Source organism: Crinia signifera, chromosome 1, assembly GCF_055691185.1.
Source record: "Crinia signifera chromosome 1, ASM5569118v1, whole genome shotgun sequence".
Lineage (NCBI taxonomy): Eukaryota > Metazoa > Chordata > Amphibia > Anura > Myobatrachidae > Crinia > Crinia signifera.
The window spans coordinates 478622160-478639882 of record NC_139217.1 but is presented as its reverse complement, the minus strand read 5'-3'; positions in this window follow the sequence as shown (position 1 = coordinate 478639882).

Here is a 17723-nt window from a genome sequence, read left to right as displayed (position 1 = left end):
CATGTGCAGAGAGAATTAGATTTGGGTGAGTTATTTTGTTTCTGTGCAGGGAAAATACTGACTGCTTTATTTTACACTGCAATATAGATCTCACTTTGAAGAAAAACCCCACCCAAATCTAATTCTCTCTGCACAAGTTACATCTGCCCCACCCGCAGTGCACATGGTTTTGTCCATCTAAGAAGGATTTTGTCAGAAAGAATGAACTAGAATAACCCCCTATGAGAGGAGGAGATCGTTGTAAGACCCTATGGAAGCAAGAAGTATATTGGATGCATAAAATGAATAATAATTAATAATAATAATAATATTATATCATATCTCTCTGTGTTTTATATACAGAAAAAGGATTTGAATTTTTGTTATGCTTTTCTTGTATAGATGCGCGATTATACTAAACGATATGATGGCGCTTGAAATCTCTAAACAGATAACTAAGGGCCTTATTCTGGTTGGTGCGTACTTTCCCGTATACTTTCGGATGGCGTTTTTTATCCGTCTGCGCATGCGTGGGGAACGCTATGCGCATGTGCCACGCATGGTCTCCTTACTTGTACTCAATAATACCGTACAGAAATGTGCACCGCAAACACTCGGGAAATATGGGCGTATTATGGGCGTCATTCGGAATGACACAGGGGCGTAGTTTCAAAGTGGGCTAAACTGGGCGGAAACATGGGCGGACACGGGGGAGTACACTTATTTTGGTTGGCGCGGACAGCACACCGAACAAAAAGGGAAGAAATATGCGGTGTTCATAAGCAAGTATTGCTTTGCGGACACCACTCGGTCATGCACTAGGCAATCGGAACGCCTAATCAGGACGGACGCACCTCAACCAATGTCAGCTGAACACAATACAATCACCTACTTTACTCATTACTTGTTAATTACACGCTTGTCAGTGCTTCTATTGGAACCATTGCAGCTTAAATGGAACATTACTAAACACACACATATATGCTGCATTTTTCACACACTTTTACACTGCAAATAATGAACACAACTTAATATTAATAATACAAATACACATGTCACTTCTACATGTATCAATTAAACCACACATAAACTCCCCATCAGGTATCCCCCAGGTCCACACCTTTCCATCTCACCATAAACTTAACCTAAACCTTAATAACTAACTTATATAATAAAAAAGACACAGACACAAGTGCTGGCGTTTCAAAATGAATGTCAATTTATTTTGACAATTAAACTAACTATATATATAATGGTGGCGGCACCAAAGAACGGTCACTATAGGAAAGTGGGGTTAAAGATGTTACCATACACACCATCGCTGGTGATCGCTCTCCCCGGTCATCCACTCGTGCTAGTGGTGACCACCCCCCGGGCGGAAGCATGGCCGATGACCATCGATGTCAGGAGAGAGCGACACCCCACTATCTACACACACACACATCAAGATCTTACAAGGATGACCGTTCTTTACCGCCGCCGAAGAGAAAAGAAATAGGGAAGGGTGGGTGGGGCTTTTTCAGACAGATGGAGTACTTCCTGTAAGTATGTTCCTTTTCTTCCCTGTCTGTACCCTCCCACTGCTCTGATAGGCCTTGTGCCCATCCTATTAGCATATCAGCTGACCTTCCAGCGTAACCTGGGGAACCCATCAGGGGTTTATGCTCACTCAGTGCTTATTCAGCATTCGTGGTTCTTAAACTCCCCATCAGGTATCCCCCAGGTCCACACCTTTCCATCTCACCATAAACTTAACCTAAACCTTAATAACTAACTTATATAATAAAAAAGACACAGACACAAGTGCTGGCGTTTCAAAATGAATGTCAATTTATTTTGACAATTAAACTAACTATATATATAATGGTGGCGGCACCAAAGAACGGTCACTATAGGAAAGTGGGGTTAAAGATGTTACCATACACACCATCGCTGGTGATCGCTCTCCCCGGTCATCCACTCGTGCTAGTGGTGACCACCCCCCGGGCGGAAGCATGGCCGATGACCATCGATGTCAGGAGAGAGCGACACCCCACTATCTACACACACACATCAAGATCTTACAAGGATGACCGTTCTTTTCCGCCACAGCAAGGCCCTAAGCCGCAGCACCGCCACCAAGTAGGAAACGCTCAGCACTGTGTATCTAACCAACTAAAGACATCGCCCAAAAACAGAGCCACGCCCTCCGGGCTCAGATGAACACCATCGCTCCTATACAGCGCACTCCGCTGAAAGCTGATGGCGTCATGGCGAATAACACCCCCACCATTGGTCAGCAGATATTATTCAACTGCAGCGTTCACCGTCTTCCGTGAACGCTCCAGGCGGGGGCAGGACATCGCATTCCTCCACACTATCCTCGATATAATGGAGGACCACACCAACTTACATGCAGGCAGATACAATGAAATAAAATAGAGGTCCCGCACAATCACAGAGCGTAGCTCCAGAGCGGTCACCCGCCCTAAGTCATTGCCACCCAGGTGGAATATAATGACTCTCGGGACCCCAAAATTTCGCAGGGCTCGAATCAGCCCAGCCTGCAGCCCTTTCCACAACATACCTCTCTCACCCAGCCACCTAACCTCCCCAGCTCGACCAAACACACGTACATCAGAGGCGATGTTTGCCCTGGAAGCCCAATAGACAAAGGAATGTCCAATCATCCATATGGACTTAACGTCCTGTCGACCTGAAATATTTATAGAGAGGTTAGAAGGCTGTCGACAAGCTTGCATACCACGCATTCACCACACTTGTTAGGAGAGAGGAATGAGAAAAACCGTGGCCAACCAGCTCTTGAGGCACAAAACACACCGTCTGGAGTAAACTAACAAGTACGCCATGCCTGATTGTAATTATAGCCGAATTGTGCCCCCAGACGGATGTAAAAAAAAACACCTCAAGGCCCCCACTGGAAGTTGACGAGCGCTTATGCGTCCAGTCGACCATGGTGAAAAGTGACAGATAAAGCTGGCCGAATGTACCTCCGGAATGCTGCCGAGCGCCATCGACCCAGAGATTGAATCTCTGCGTCGGAGCGGCCCTCCGCAGCCGCCGAGGTAGCAGCCCCAATCCTAAAGGAATGAGACCCAAATTCCTTAGGATCGAGACCCAAGACGTGACAAAATTGGTATTTGGTGAGCGGTGACCCATCCTCGTGCATCAGCCATGCGCCTGGAAGGTCCGGGCGCACCTGGGCGAAGGCCGAGACCAACGTCACAGGGCACGCCCTCTCCACCGTGCACGGGAGCAAGGACAGCCACCGCCCCCTCCCCGCCTGGTCCGTCTTGGAACGTCGCAGGTGACATAGCACCGAGTCAGCTTGGACCACCAAGTCGTCCACGGCCAAAGGCGAGGGCGTCCGTTTTGACGGGGCCACCAGCTCCCCAATCCTGAAGGCCCCGTGGTATGCCATCACGTACGCCGTGCGGAACAAGAGTACCTCGTAATAAGGCCAGCAGATGTCCCCCAGGGCATCCAGCAGTGCTGGAAGTAACGACATATCAATGGGACGCCTGCAGTCCGGGGGAGCGGGTGTAGCCCGCCGCCAACCACGCAACGCCCTAGACACCAAAAATGACCGGGACGGGTCCGCCCTACCCTGCAGTGAGGAGAAAAACGACACCCCTGCCAAAACCCTGCGCACGGAGGCGACAGAGCGACCATTGGAGTATGCACTCCATACAAAGGCCACCATGGCCGCTTCAGGTGTCTTACCTGCTTACGGAGCAGACAGTCTGAACTGCTCCCACTCCTGCCATCCAGCCTGATAGCAGTGGAGCGTCCGTGGCGCGATAGCCCGCATGGCTAGCCCCTCCATTCCGGCCTGATCATCTGCCAAATATAAGAGGGACAGCATTCACCAACAATAGATGCATCAGGAGCCAGGGCCCGAAACTTCTCCCAGTCGGCCCTGGACAGTGCGTCTGCCACAGAGTTCTCTACTCCGGGAACATGTTGTGCCACAAACTGTATGTTGAACAGTAAGCATCGCAGCACCAATCGCGCAAGCAGACGAACTACAGGCATGGAAGCTGAACCCTGCCTGTTAATAGAGTGAACCACTCCCAAATTATCGCACCAAAATATGATGCTGGAGTCGCGAAGCCTGTCTGCCCATAGCTCCAGCGCCACTACAATGGGGAACAGCTCCAAGAGCAGTAAGTTTTTTGTGAGCCCTTCCGACACCCATTCTACCGGCCATGGGGCAGCGCACCACGACCCGTGCAGGAAGGCTCCGAAACCCACCCCGCCCGCTGCATCAGTATACAATTGTAACTGCGCATTGGTGCACGGGCTCGCAGGCCAAATCAGGACACCGTTGAACTGCTCCAGGAAAGAGAGCCAAGTGCGTAAATCCCTCTTGATCTCTGCAGAGAGACGTACATAATGGAGGGGGTGCCTGACGCCTGACATGGATCTCTCCAACTTTCTACAAAAAACTCTACCCATGGGTATGACCCTACAAGCAAAATGCAGAAGTCCCAGTAGTGACTGAAGCTGGCGCAACTGTAGCTTACCCGTGGCCAATGCCAGGCTAATGGCTCTGCGTAGCCGAGACAGCTTGTCCTGTGGGAGGCGGCAACAGGCCGCCACTGTGTCTATTTCTATACCCAAGAAGGACAGGCACTGCACTGGGCCCTCCGTCTTGTCCTCCGCAATGGGGACCCCGAACTCCCTGAAAAGATCCTGCAGGTATGTCAGCAGAAGCTTGCATCGCTGGGAACCGGCAGGGCCCACACACAAGAAGTCATCCAAGTAGTGGGCCACCCCAGTTTCGCCTGAACCCGCCTCTACGCACCAATGCAAGAAACTGCTAAATCTCTCGAAATAGGCGCAAGAAATCGAGCAGCCCATCGGTAAGCACCTGTCCACGTAAAAACCCGTGGGCAGGCGAAATCCCATGAACCGGAATGATTCCGGATGGAGAGGGAGAAGGCGAAAGGCGGACTCAATGTCCACCTTGGCCAGCAAAGCCCCGTGTCCGTGGCTGCGCACTATATCAAGAGCCTGCTCAAACGACTGGTACCGCACACGGCACAAGTGTTCAGGGATGGCGTCATTAACAGAACTGCCCGGGGGGTGGGACAAGTGTTGTATAAGCCTAAACTTGCCGCTAGCCTTCTTGGGGACCACCCCCACCGGGGAGAGAACCAGGTTCTCTATAGGGGGAGATGGGAAGGGGCCCACCATCCTACCCAAGCTCACCTCTTTGCCCACCTTTTCCAACACTATCCCGGGCATCTGCATTGCGGATTTTAAATTACGGGGGGCATGCGCTACCACCTCCCCCTGGATTGGTAGGCGGAAACCCAGGAGGAAGCCTTGCTCTAAAAATTTTGCCTCCTCCCTACACGGGTACCGTCCCAGCCAGCCGGCCAGGCGGTTAACCCGTACAGGAGAAGGGGCCTTACTGAGGTGCGCCCCCGGCTGTTGAAGCCTGGGAGGTGCCTCCCTGCTTTCCCTTCCTGCAATCCCTAAATGGGTGATTGCCCCAGCATTTTGAGCATGCATGCTTGAACTTGCAAGAAGCTCCCAGGGCGCAACCCGCTCCGTTAAATGCAAAGCAACGCCCGGCGGGGGCACCCCCCGCCCTACCGCGAAAGGGTTGTTGTTGCTTGCGAGGGGCGGGGCTGGAGGCTGGTGTAGCCGCAGGAGCAACCGCAGGAGCAACCGCAGGAGCAACCGCAGGAGCGGCCGCCGGCTTTGGCCCCATCCAAATCTCCACGTCTTTACACCCCAACGCCATAATGGCCAGCCCTGACTGCTTGCGACGGAAGCTCTCATCATATGAGCGCCATGAGGAGTCGGCATCTGACAGGAACATCTGATGAATCATGTGCATGTAGCGCACCATGTTCATGTGTTCCTGCGGTCTTGTTTCTAAGTAACAAGCCGCGAACATAAACATGCCCGCCTGCCACCGGTGATAGGTGCAGTAGGCCTCCTCCCCAATACCCCCTCGCCTCTTCGCCGCGCGATATTCCTTTTCAGCCTGCGCCGTCATGGAGAAGAAGCTGACGTACTTCCCGTCCCTAATGCGTTCTTGAACGCTGCGCCTGAGTCCCCTGAGCACTGCCGTGTTCTCGCATTGGACTACCTTTCCCCTAGGGAACAACGGGGACCCCGAGCTACCGCTGGAACTGGAGTGCCTACGGCGCCTATGCCTGTGCCGCCTGCGGGATTTACGGCCTCCCCCCTCCTCCGACGTTCCCGAATCGGACCCGCCAGAGGAAGAGGAGGTATGCGCGGCCCTACGCCTGCGCCGCTTGCGCTTAGACGCTGACCCACCTGAAGTACCTTCCACTGGTACGAAGCTCATCTGGGAGGGCTCCTCCACCAAACCCACAGGCGGGGTCCCAGAAGCAACGATTCTGGGACCTTGTCTTGTAGCCACGGCTGGGGCTGCCCCACCTGACAGGGCTGGGGCAGGGATCACTGAAGTGGCCGGAGGAGCAGGACTGCCGTCCAGAGCCCCCCCTACCTGCGCAGGTGACTGCCTCATAAAATTGGATAGCAGGGACAGGAACTGCTGTACCCCCCCATCTGCAGCCGCAGGTAGCGGGGGGATTGAAATGGGTATGGGTGCAGGAGGGGCAGGGGGCTGAGAGCTGCGTATTGGGACAAGCCTGGCCCTTCTAAGCAGCTGCCGCCCAGCCAGGTGCAGAGAGGACCTCATCCCTGTGGCCCTAACTCCCGTGGGGGTGTCAGCAGGGGCTGCTGGCCCCATCTGGGCCCTATTCGGCCCCTGACCCCCTCCCCTGGCTCGCCCACGGCCTCTACTTGGTCTATTAATAGTGGGAGAGGGGGCTCCGGATGGGAGACCCCCTTGGGTCAGCCTGGAAGCCAGGATGGGGATGGATGAGGGGCGGAGGCTGGGTGAGGCCCTAGCATCATGGGGCTGAGTGTGGGTGTGCAGCCTCGCAGGCGCTGACCTGCCCCTGGCGCTGGACCGTGCGGAAGGCCGTGATCCAGGCCTAGCAGCCGCGCCATCGTTTATGCGGGGGCCTAGGCCTCTTCCGCGGACCTGTGCAGCACGGGCTCTACCCCTGCCCGACCCCCCTTGGACTCCGCGACCCCCGCCGCGCGCGCCGCGGCCTGTAGTGGCTGTACGCGAGGTCCGGCGCCGGGCCGCGTCACCAGCCGGCGCCGCGACCATCGCGCCAGTCTGTGCGGGCGGCTCAGGCGCCGCCAGACCCCGGCGCGATCCCCTCCGGTCCCCACTAGAACCACCAGGGACCACGCCGCTAGGCCCAGCGACCTCCCAGGCAGCCTCCGCATAGTCATGGAGGCGGGCAGGCGGGCGGGTAGCCCTGCGCGGCCTGTAGGCCATAATGCAATTGCGCAGGTAGGCTGGCTAATCCAACCAGGTAGAGAGGGACAGATGAAGATAGAGAGGGACAGATCTAGAAGACAGAAAGAAAGAATATAGAGTTGAAGGCTCCGTTTGTAAGGATACAATAGATATTTGCTGCAGAGCAGCGCTTGCCTGATCCTGCAGCAGCTTTTTCAGACAGAGGGAGAACTTCCTGTAAGTATGTTCCTTTTCTTCCCTGTCTGTACCCTCCCACTGCTCTGATAGGCCTTGTGCCCATCCTATTAGCATATCAGCTGACCTTCCAGCGTAACCTGGGGAACCCATCAGGGGTTTATGCTCACTCAGTGCTTATTCAGCATTCGTGGTTCTTTTGGGGGGGAACAAAAAAACATTTATTAAATTAACTTATAAAATAAATTAGAAATAAAAGGTAGCATACCTGCAATAAAAGTAAATAATATATAATAAATACATGTATTATAGACATACATAGCCACAGCAGAATCATTAGGAACACATCAGGTGGCTTCACAACAAAAGTATAGCACCAACACTTCAAGTACAGCACACAGTAATGGTAGCCAAAACGGGCCAACAGGGGAACCAAACATGACATTTGAACCGAGGGCAAATGTGGGGACCCTCTGCACGGAATTGGACACAGGATGCTGACACACACAGCTCAATGAAAGATTTGGGAAGACATAAGGGTGGAGATTAATGCGGACACAAGTTCATTTGCGAGCACGTTTGCCCCTGGCAGGCTCCTTGCCACGTGCAGCAGCTCTTCGCCCACGGCCACGGTCAGATGGTGGGTCAGGTGGAGCACATGCTGGGGAGGGGGTGGATGGTCTTCCCCCTCTGGCAGCAGGGAGTGCTGATGGTGGGAATGCACCAGAAACGGGTGACATTAGGAGCCTATTGCTGGCAACTAGCTCCACCATAAGATCATTATGGCGGAGGAGTTCATTTTGCCGCAGGGCTTGATCAGCCAGTACCTGCAGGCTAGCAGCAATAGCTTGCTGGCTGGCACTCATAGCCTGCAGGCTCTCAGCGATACTCTGCTGGCTGCTGGTCAAACCCTGCAACACCTCCTCGGCCCTACGCACCCGCTCTGATGCCGACTCTCCCTGCTGCTGAATATTGACAAGCACATGCCCCCACGTGGCCAATTCAGCCGCGGACATTGGCGGCTGCTGCTGCACGGGCCTGCTACTGGGGCCAGGTGGCACAGACTCCTCAACCTCCTCAAGAGATTGTTGACCAAGCGGTGGGGATGCTGGTGAAAGAGAAAATTCCAATTACCACACATTCCATGCAAAATTCAATACATCTACTTATGACATGGCAAATAATTACCTTCAAGCAAAGAAGCCATGACTTCCGCTGGGGACTCGCTGTCCATGGTGCTCACCCCCCAGACCTCCTCCACTGCAATGCAGCACTCGGCCATCTCCTCCAGGGGGGTGAGCTTCAGCTTTGAAGGCATGGGGCCAGCCCCAGAGGTGTGGCTGTGTTCCCACCGCTGGGTCAATTTCTTTTTGAGGTTCGTTTTGAAGTCGTGCCACCTGCAATAAAAGTGTACATATTAATACATGTCACTCCTCATGTTTGCTGTAACACCATTGCAATCTGAAACATAATACAACATGTGCCTCCTGACACCAAACTTAGATTATAATAATTTTGAAAAACAACCCTTAGAAGATACAATCACACTCAGCCTACAATAACTATCAATTCAATGACATGGCAAACATGTCTGTGGCTTCAAGCAACGTCACCGCCCATTGACCAACTCCATCTAATTTATAATGTAAACATTGCTGGACTTGTACTGCTCAAATGTAACACACATGAACTTGCCTCTTCTTAACGTGCTCCGCCTCACGAACTTGTGGAGCCACCGTATTAATCTCCGCCGTTATGTCCTCCCAGATCTTCCATCTCCTTGTGTGTGTCAACTTTTCCTGTGGGCACTCGATCAAATCCCGTGCCCGGGTCACCAGGATGGCAAGCTCCTGCGGTTCGTATGCCATGTTTCTGGTGGTTGGTTCCTCTGTTGCCCGATTGCGGCCACGGCCACGACCACTGGCACCGCCACTGCCACGGCCACGGCCACCGGTTGCTGTACTTGAAGTGCTGGCCAGGCTACTCTGTTGGGAAGCCACCTGCTGTGTTCCCAATGATTCTGCTGATGCTGAGGATGGGCCAGCTGCCAATTGGCCTGATGTCGATGGCCCATCTGGCTGCTCTTCCCCCAATGGCTGTTCAGGGTTGATGGGGACATAGGTGGTGCTGGAGTCCATCTGAGCAAATAGGTCCTGCAACTCCTGCTCTTCCTCAGATAGGGATGCAGACATGTGTGCAACAACATTGCATTTGCCAAACACACCTTTATATAGTATTTCTGTAATTGGCGTACATCAGCGACACCCTGCGTTCCGTACGGCCGCGTTCCGTACGGCAGCGTCAACCGTGCGGCGCATAGGCCACGCCCCTTGCTGCGCAAAAATATTTAAAAAAAACCTGGCAAACTGAGTAAGTCTGATTTAGTAGGTAAATGCAGATATGAACACCAATGACCAAATAAAACTGAGGTCAAACATGAAATGTATATGTGAATGTACATCTGTACTGTGAACTTGTTTGGTATGTAGTACAACTGACAATACCCATTCCATATGTAAATCCAGTCCACCACTTAGGCACAAGTAATCAGTGCTAGCATCCAAATCACATGTGAAAGCTCTCCAAATTCAGCCTTGATGCTAGCTACTTTTCAGCTGGAGCGGCGATGGTCTGATCTGAGGCGCCGGGAGCCCGAAAAGCTCCAGCAAATAAGGGCCAGCATTGCACGCTGTAAGTGTTTACACATTAAATGGCCAATTGTACATTAATGCTTACATGACCTTTTTTGTCCCAATAAGGTTACCTGGTTCATCATGAGTTAACCATGACATACTCTATCTGTGTGGTACCTCATGTTAGACATGCTGTAATGTGTGTGTAATATGTCATTTTTTGGGATGCATGATGAATGAACAATTCATGTGACTTATTTAACACTCTGCATTTTGATTTCCCTTACAGCACGTGACCGTGCAAGACGGGCCCGTGAAGAGGCCCAGGAGGTGGAGGCCCCCCCTGAAGAAGTGGCTGAGGAGGAGGCCACAGAAGTGGCCGAGGAGGAGGCCGCAGAAGTGGCCGAGGAGGAGGCCGCAGAAGTGGCCGAGGAGGAGGCCATAGAAATGGCAGAGGCGGAGGCCCCAGAAGTGGGCGAGGAGGCCACAGAAGTGCCAGAGGAGGAGGTGGCCGAGGAGTTGGTGGAAGAGGAGGAGCCATGCGAGGTGGTGGAGGAAGCAGTAATTGGTAGGTAAACATAAGGCATCATTAATAATTGGTGGTAGTACTATTTGTTAGGTACCACTGGTGAATCTAGTGTGTTTTACTCAATTATTATTTAATAAACTAAAGTGGGTTACAACAGACACACTTAGGGGTTAGAGGCCCAAGCTGCAAAGGTGGAATCTAGAGCCTCAGGTAGGTGATGCGTTTTGGTATATGGAGGGCCTTTCTATTTGTTTGGTGTAAGGAAGCGGCTTAGTGCAGCAGCTTCACCTATCTGGCAATGTGACTATGAATCCGGAAGTAAGGGGTAGAGGGACTAGGCTAGCCTTTAAATGTGGTATCCATCCATCCATGTATCCATGTATCCATCCATCCATCCATCCATCCATGTTTCTATCTATCATGCAGTTTAGCTATTAAGCAGTGACATGCAGGTATATATGTATGGCAAAATGTGGCATGTAGTATTGGATGTAGCTTTGGAGTAGATTGGTGAGTGTTAAGGTGAGTGTTAAGGCAGGAGATTTTCAGTCACATATTCATTAGTGTAAGCCAGTGTGTGTGTGTGTGTGTGTGTGTGTGTGTGTGTGTGTGTGTGTGTGTGTGTGTGTGTGTGTGTGTGTGTCTATTTTTATTTTTACCAATACAAACAGTATTGGCTATGTAATTGTTTTTATGTATGAATTCTCATGCTGTAGGTACTTAAGATTGACTGTACAAGGTCAACCTGAATAGCATAATTAATGTTGTTCCCCCTTTAACATGCCCACAGATCCACAGAGGCAAGCCGCCAGATTAAGAGGGGCCCTACTCAGGCTGCGGCAGCTCCTTATTGAGATGGTCGCAGAGGTGGAGGCTGTCTGTGACCTGCTTGTTTGATTTTTTGTTGGTTTTTTACTCTGTTGTAAATTTATAATAAATATTTGTGTTGACAGTTCAAAGTGGTATGTGTGTTATTATTTTTTTTAACAGTAAAAATATAACTATAAATATATATATTTAAATAATGGTGTTTAGTTATATAAGGTGCAAAATGTATATACATATTCATAGATAACACATGGGCGTAAAGGGGCAAGAAAAAACGTGGTGCACTTAGCATGATGAAAGGGTTAATGTAAAGTGGGAGTAAAGTGTTTAATGATTAATTAGAGAAATAATAGATGACCATTAAAAACAATCCCTGAATGAGGTTGGCTAATTGCATAAGTGGGTAGTGGCACAGATTTGGCTCTTATGAGAATAGTGTTGATTTGTGCGTAAATACTCCGCATCGGTGCGTACGGCCAGCTTCCCGTACGTTCTAACGCGGTAAGACCATGCTTACGCTGCAAGACCGTGCAGAATCTGTGCGTGTCCACCGCACACGCAAGGTTTGTATGTCGTCCGTACACACGCCCTGTTCTTAAAGAGTGAGTCCGTCCGAATGCGGGGGACCCGTGGGCGTTTCTACGGACGATGTCCGCACGCCACCGCACAGCGTTGGATGCGGCTCACAGGCCGGGGTGCCGCTTACACTGTCGAATAACTAAGTTGGGGTGGAAGTGATGCGTGAGATGCATGTCACTAGCGTTCCAAACACCGGAAGTTCCAGCCCGGCTTAGGTTCTGGAACTTGGAAATGAGACGCGATGATTGCGATCTCCTCTCTTTACAGATTACAAAGGGTGAATATAATTCTTTCTTTTTTCCTATAATAGGTCTGCCTGCTTTATGCATAACAGTGTATACATGTGAATATTTATATATATATAGATAAATTTTTATTATGTCTAATTGGTTAATTGATATATGGACTTCCTGCCTTTGGGTATAAAAACCTGGACTTTACACATGGGCCCTTATTCTGATCGGTGCGGATATTCCCGCATGCGGACGGACCGCCGATGTTGATCGTCTGCGCATGTGCAGAGGTCACTCTGCGCATGTGCAGGCGATTTCGCCGCACGGATTCTTTATACGCCGCACAGGGGGCGTAGAGGGGCGTGAGGGGCTACTTATCCTCATTACCCTATGCATACGCCCCCCGTTTCATGGGCGTTCCCATGCAAACGCGGGGCGTATGCATGGTAATGAGGCCGTGACGCGTGGGTACGGGGCGGGCATCTGACATCGCCGGATGTCAGCTGCCCGCCCCCATACATGTTTTCACACGGACAAGTGTCCGTGTGGTCTTGTGTTGCGGGACCTGGTGGAGCGTGCGGCCCTGCATTCGATGTTCGGCGACCATCGAATGCAGGGGCAGCTCCCAAGACGGAGGAGGCGTATCCCCGTCCAATTTCATGCGGATCGCCACATATCCGCGTACGGACGGCAGGTGGCGATCCGTATGGAAGGCGGGGATTCGCCTGCACGGTTGCGGCCGCATATTCTGATCGGGCCGCACCGATCAGAATAAGGGCCATGGTGCTACACCTTTGAAAAAGCCTGTCAGTTGGACGGCGAAACATGTCAGGGAGAACCCGCTGATCAGAAATTACTGGGTCACTTTGGTCTTACTTGGATTCCCTTACTCTGGAAAAGTAAACCGCCACTTGTTTCCACTTGGGCTACCAGCTGCAGCAACCACTTTGGGACACCACCACCTGCACAATAAATATTACAATCCGCATAATCGTGAGGATTCCCGGTACTCCAACAGGGGATAACAATCTCCCTCCAGCGTGACCACAATCCAGCAAGGTATATCAGAAAAGTGGGTCCCACTTACCATCCAGTTTTCTGATGGACTAACCCAAGGAAACCAAAACGCATAAATACCTCCATACCAAAAGGAATCAAAGCGGGACTCCAGACCAATAAGTATCAGACCCATTTCTTTTTACATTGCAATTTTATTTCAAATTGTATATTGTATTGTACACAGTTGTGACTACTGATTGATATATGTGTTTTTTATTTACATACCCAGTGCTTAAGGCACATAAATATTATTATTAATTTACCACACATACCACAAAATGGGATTTCCAAGTCCTTGAATCAGGTGAGTCTGAAGATCTTTTCTTCCTCAGAGGTACAGCTCGCAGGCAGCAGCGCGCCATCACAGGTCATATCCTAAACTTTGTTTTGGAGTCGTATTATTATTAATTTAATTAACCATTATATTTATTTTTAGCGCTCCACTTATATCCTTGTTTCTTTGTACTTTCTATAGGGGCGTGACACCCCCTAGTACATGCTTTCCCAACCACGGTCCTCAAGGCACACCAGCAGTGCAGCTTTTAGTGATATCCAGGCTTCAGCACAGATGGTTTAATCAGAATCCCTCAGATACTAATTAAGTCACCTGTGCTCAAGCCTGGATACCTACAAAACCTGCACGGTTGGTGTGCCTTGAGGACCGTGGTTGGGAATGCCTGTACTAGTAGGAGCAGCTTGACCAACCACCCTATTAGGTGCCCATAAAACTCCTAGCCGTAAGGCTATAATGGGCCCTACATACGCAGAGATTTGTGCCAGAGATACATAACGGGAGATTTCAAATCTGTCACAACTGTCACAGAAAAGTGACGTAAAAAACTGCACTTTATCACAAAAATAATGATATATGGCAGGGGTTCCCAATCTTTTTCTAGTCACGGCACCCTAGAGTATCAGAATTTTTCCACGGCACCCCTAGGCCCCAAAAAATATATATCAAATGAAGTAGATTGTGTTTCTATGTGCTTCTTAGGGTCAGTTATGTGGTAAAGGGCAGGATTTGGTTCTGATTGTGCACATTTTATGATTGGCAGCCACCAGCACTGGTTTTGTCCAGAAATAATTGATCATAAATAATTTGAATTGGTCCTGGACGACCAACCCGAGGCACCCCTGCAAGTGTCCCGAGGCACCCCAGGGAGCCTAGGCGCACAGTTTGGGAACCACTGTTATATGGTATAGACAGTAATTTCCTAAATAAACTTAATAAAATAAATGTCCTTAATATATAAACAATGGTGGCATAGTGCCGGTCCCCCCCCCCCTCACCCTCCCTCCCCCAAGCAAGTAGTGGCAAATAAAACAACTTAATCATTGGTGGCCAGTGCCCCCCCCCCCCCCAAAAAAAATCCTTTTAATTCATTGGTGGCTAGTGGACACCCCCCCCCCCCCCAAAAAAAATCCTTTTAAGTCATTGGTGGCCAGTGCCCCCCCCCCCAAATCCTTTTAATTCATTGGTGGCAAACGGCCCACCAAAATCCCTTTAATTCATTGGTGGCCAGTGGCTGGAATTCCCCCCAGCACCCCACCACACACAATCACTGGGGCGGCACAATGGGAGCAAAAAAATATATATATACTTACCCAGTCCAGAGTCCAGCATCGTGTCCTCTATCTCCCGCAGCGTCCTTTGTGAAGAGAGCGGGCGTGTCGCAGGAGGCAGCGTCAGCCGGTCAGTGGGACTGCAGGACAGGTGAGCATCGGCGGGGCGGGGTCTGCGGGCTTGATGGCGGAGTTCGGCGTCTTCAGTCGCTCAGAACAGCCCTGCTCATCTGCCCGCGGCCACACATGCGGGAGATGAGCAGGAGCTTTCTGAGCGACTGCTCTGAATTGTACGGCAGGTCCGTTCTGAATCTTGGACAGATTCAGAACGGCGGGGGTGCGCATGTAAATCGCTGTGTGGGCTATATACTCTCGAAGTCGAGTTGCATACACGCCATTTTAGAATGGTATGGCCATCTTGGTTCGCTGAGTGACGCAAATAAGGTATAATAACCAAGCTTTGTAATAAGGCGAACCCAGTGCGCTGCCATACTAAGACACATAAATTCATATCCCACACTCACAAATAATAAAATATAGTTAATATGGTTTTAATTCGCAGCACATAGTTTAACTGGTAATACACAATCTTTCCTGGACAAATTTTGCATCTATATGTTCCGTCTCTCATGCGCAGCACTCCGGTCCTTGTTAAAAGTTCGCAAGTCCTAATGGCCAACAGTTATGGATCAATTCCATAATCAATGGTCATTTTGCCATGTGCTCAGAGAAATCTAGGAGATCAGGATGCAGCTGGTTTCAGTGTTGATTTACGACCCCTATGACGATGCCTGAAGACAAAGGACACTGAAGTTCACTCCCCTGCACCAATCCGCAAGAAGCGACATCTGATCCCCTGACCAATCGAGACCTTATTAACCCCCCTTAATTTGGACACTATAAGAGAGCAGAACCTGCATTTGGGAGCTCTTTCTCTTCTACCCCTCATATCTCCGGGACTGTATTCTAACAGAATATAGTAAGCGTGGACCGGACAGTACAGCTCTTTAGATGAGACGGTAAACTTTTGCATTCCTGTATGTAGATTCTGTATTTTGTGGCTGGTTGTATTTTTATCTCTTTTTTTCCCTGTTAGCATAGATTCCATTGTTATATTGTATTACAGAGTGTATATCTTGTAATCTGTATTTTCTTATTTCTGTAACCCCCTGTTCTCCGCTAGTGACCTAAATATATGATACTGGGACTAAATCCCTTTATTTATCACTCTGTCTCTCCCTGTCACACTCTACCTCCCCCTGACTCTCCCTGTAAAACTCTACCTCGCCCACTCTACCTTCCCTGTTACACTCTGCATCCCCCTGTCACACTGTGCCTCTCCCTGCCTCTCACTGCCACAATCTACCTCCCCTTGCCTCTCCCTGTCACACTCTTCCTCCCCTGCCTCTCACTGTCACACTCTACCTCCCCCTGTCACACTGTATTTTCCCTGTCACAATGTGCCTCTCCATCTCACTCTGCCTATCCATCCCACTCTGCCTCTTCCTGTCACACTCTGCCTCCCCTGTCACACTCTGCCTCCCCTGTCACACCTTCCCTCCACCTGTCACATTCTACCTCCCCCGTCACACTGCATCGCCCCCTGCCTCTCCTTGTCACATGCTGCTTCCCCCTGACTCTCCCTGTCACACTCTACCTCGCCCAATCTACCTTCCCTGTTACACTCTGAATCTCTGTCACACTGTGCCTCCCCCTGCCACACTCTACCTCCCCTTGCCTCTCCCTGTCACACTCTTCCTCCCCTGCCTCTCACTGCCATACTTTACCTCCCCCTGTCACACTGTATTTTCCCTGTCACAATGCGCCTCTCCATCACACTCTGCCTCTTCCTGTCACACCTTCCCTCCCCATCACACCCTGCCTCTCCCCGTCACACCCTGCCTCTCCCTGTCACACCCTGCCTCCCCCTGTCACACCCTGTCACACTCTGCCTCCCTCGGCCCCCTGTCACACTCTGCATCTCTCTGTCACACTGTGCCTCCCCCTTTCACACTCTCCCTGTCACACCATGCCTTACTCTGCCTCTACCTGCACTTGAGCTCACCACTCACAAGTTCTGCCACTCCTCTCAATGCCACTGCCCACAAGGTGTACACACACACATAGCCATACTGTAGCTGTATTATAGGGGTATGCTGCTTGCCCAGTCTGCCTCTGCTCCTCACTGCCTACAATAGTATTCCCCTCCAGCTTGCTGGTGTCTTCTAGCAACATAAAACACAGGACTATTACTGTATGGGGGGAGCTGGCTGTTCCTGTCTGGGTGTATGTTGGGTTGTGGCCTGGAACCTATGATAACCCTGTTGCTGTGCCTGAGAAGACTCGACAGAAAGCCGGCACATCCTTTACTTTCTGCATGGGGCTAGCTGCCACTGGGGTGGGTGAAGCAAAATGGCCAGGCAGCTCCCAAAATTGGGACCCCTGAGATGCCTTGTTAAATTCGAGTTGCACACATGCCATTTTAGGATAGTATGGCCGCCAGTTTGGTTCGCAGAGTTGCGCAAATAAAGTATTATACCCGAGTCTGTGTAGCGAAGTGGACCATAAGCGCAGCCATACTAATACACATAAATTCATAATACCATACTTACACAAAATAAAATATAGTTAATTAAAGGTTTAGTGCACCACACATTGGTTAATCAGCAATACACTATTATGACTGTATAATGTTTAGTATCGTTATGTTCCGTTTCTCATGCGCAGCACTCCGGTCGTAGCGAAAACTTCGCAAATCATAAGGTCCGATAATTACGGCAAAAATCCATATTACATGTACTATTTCTGTTAGAACTGTGTGAGAC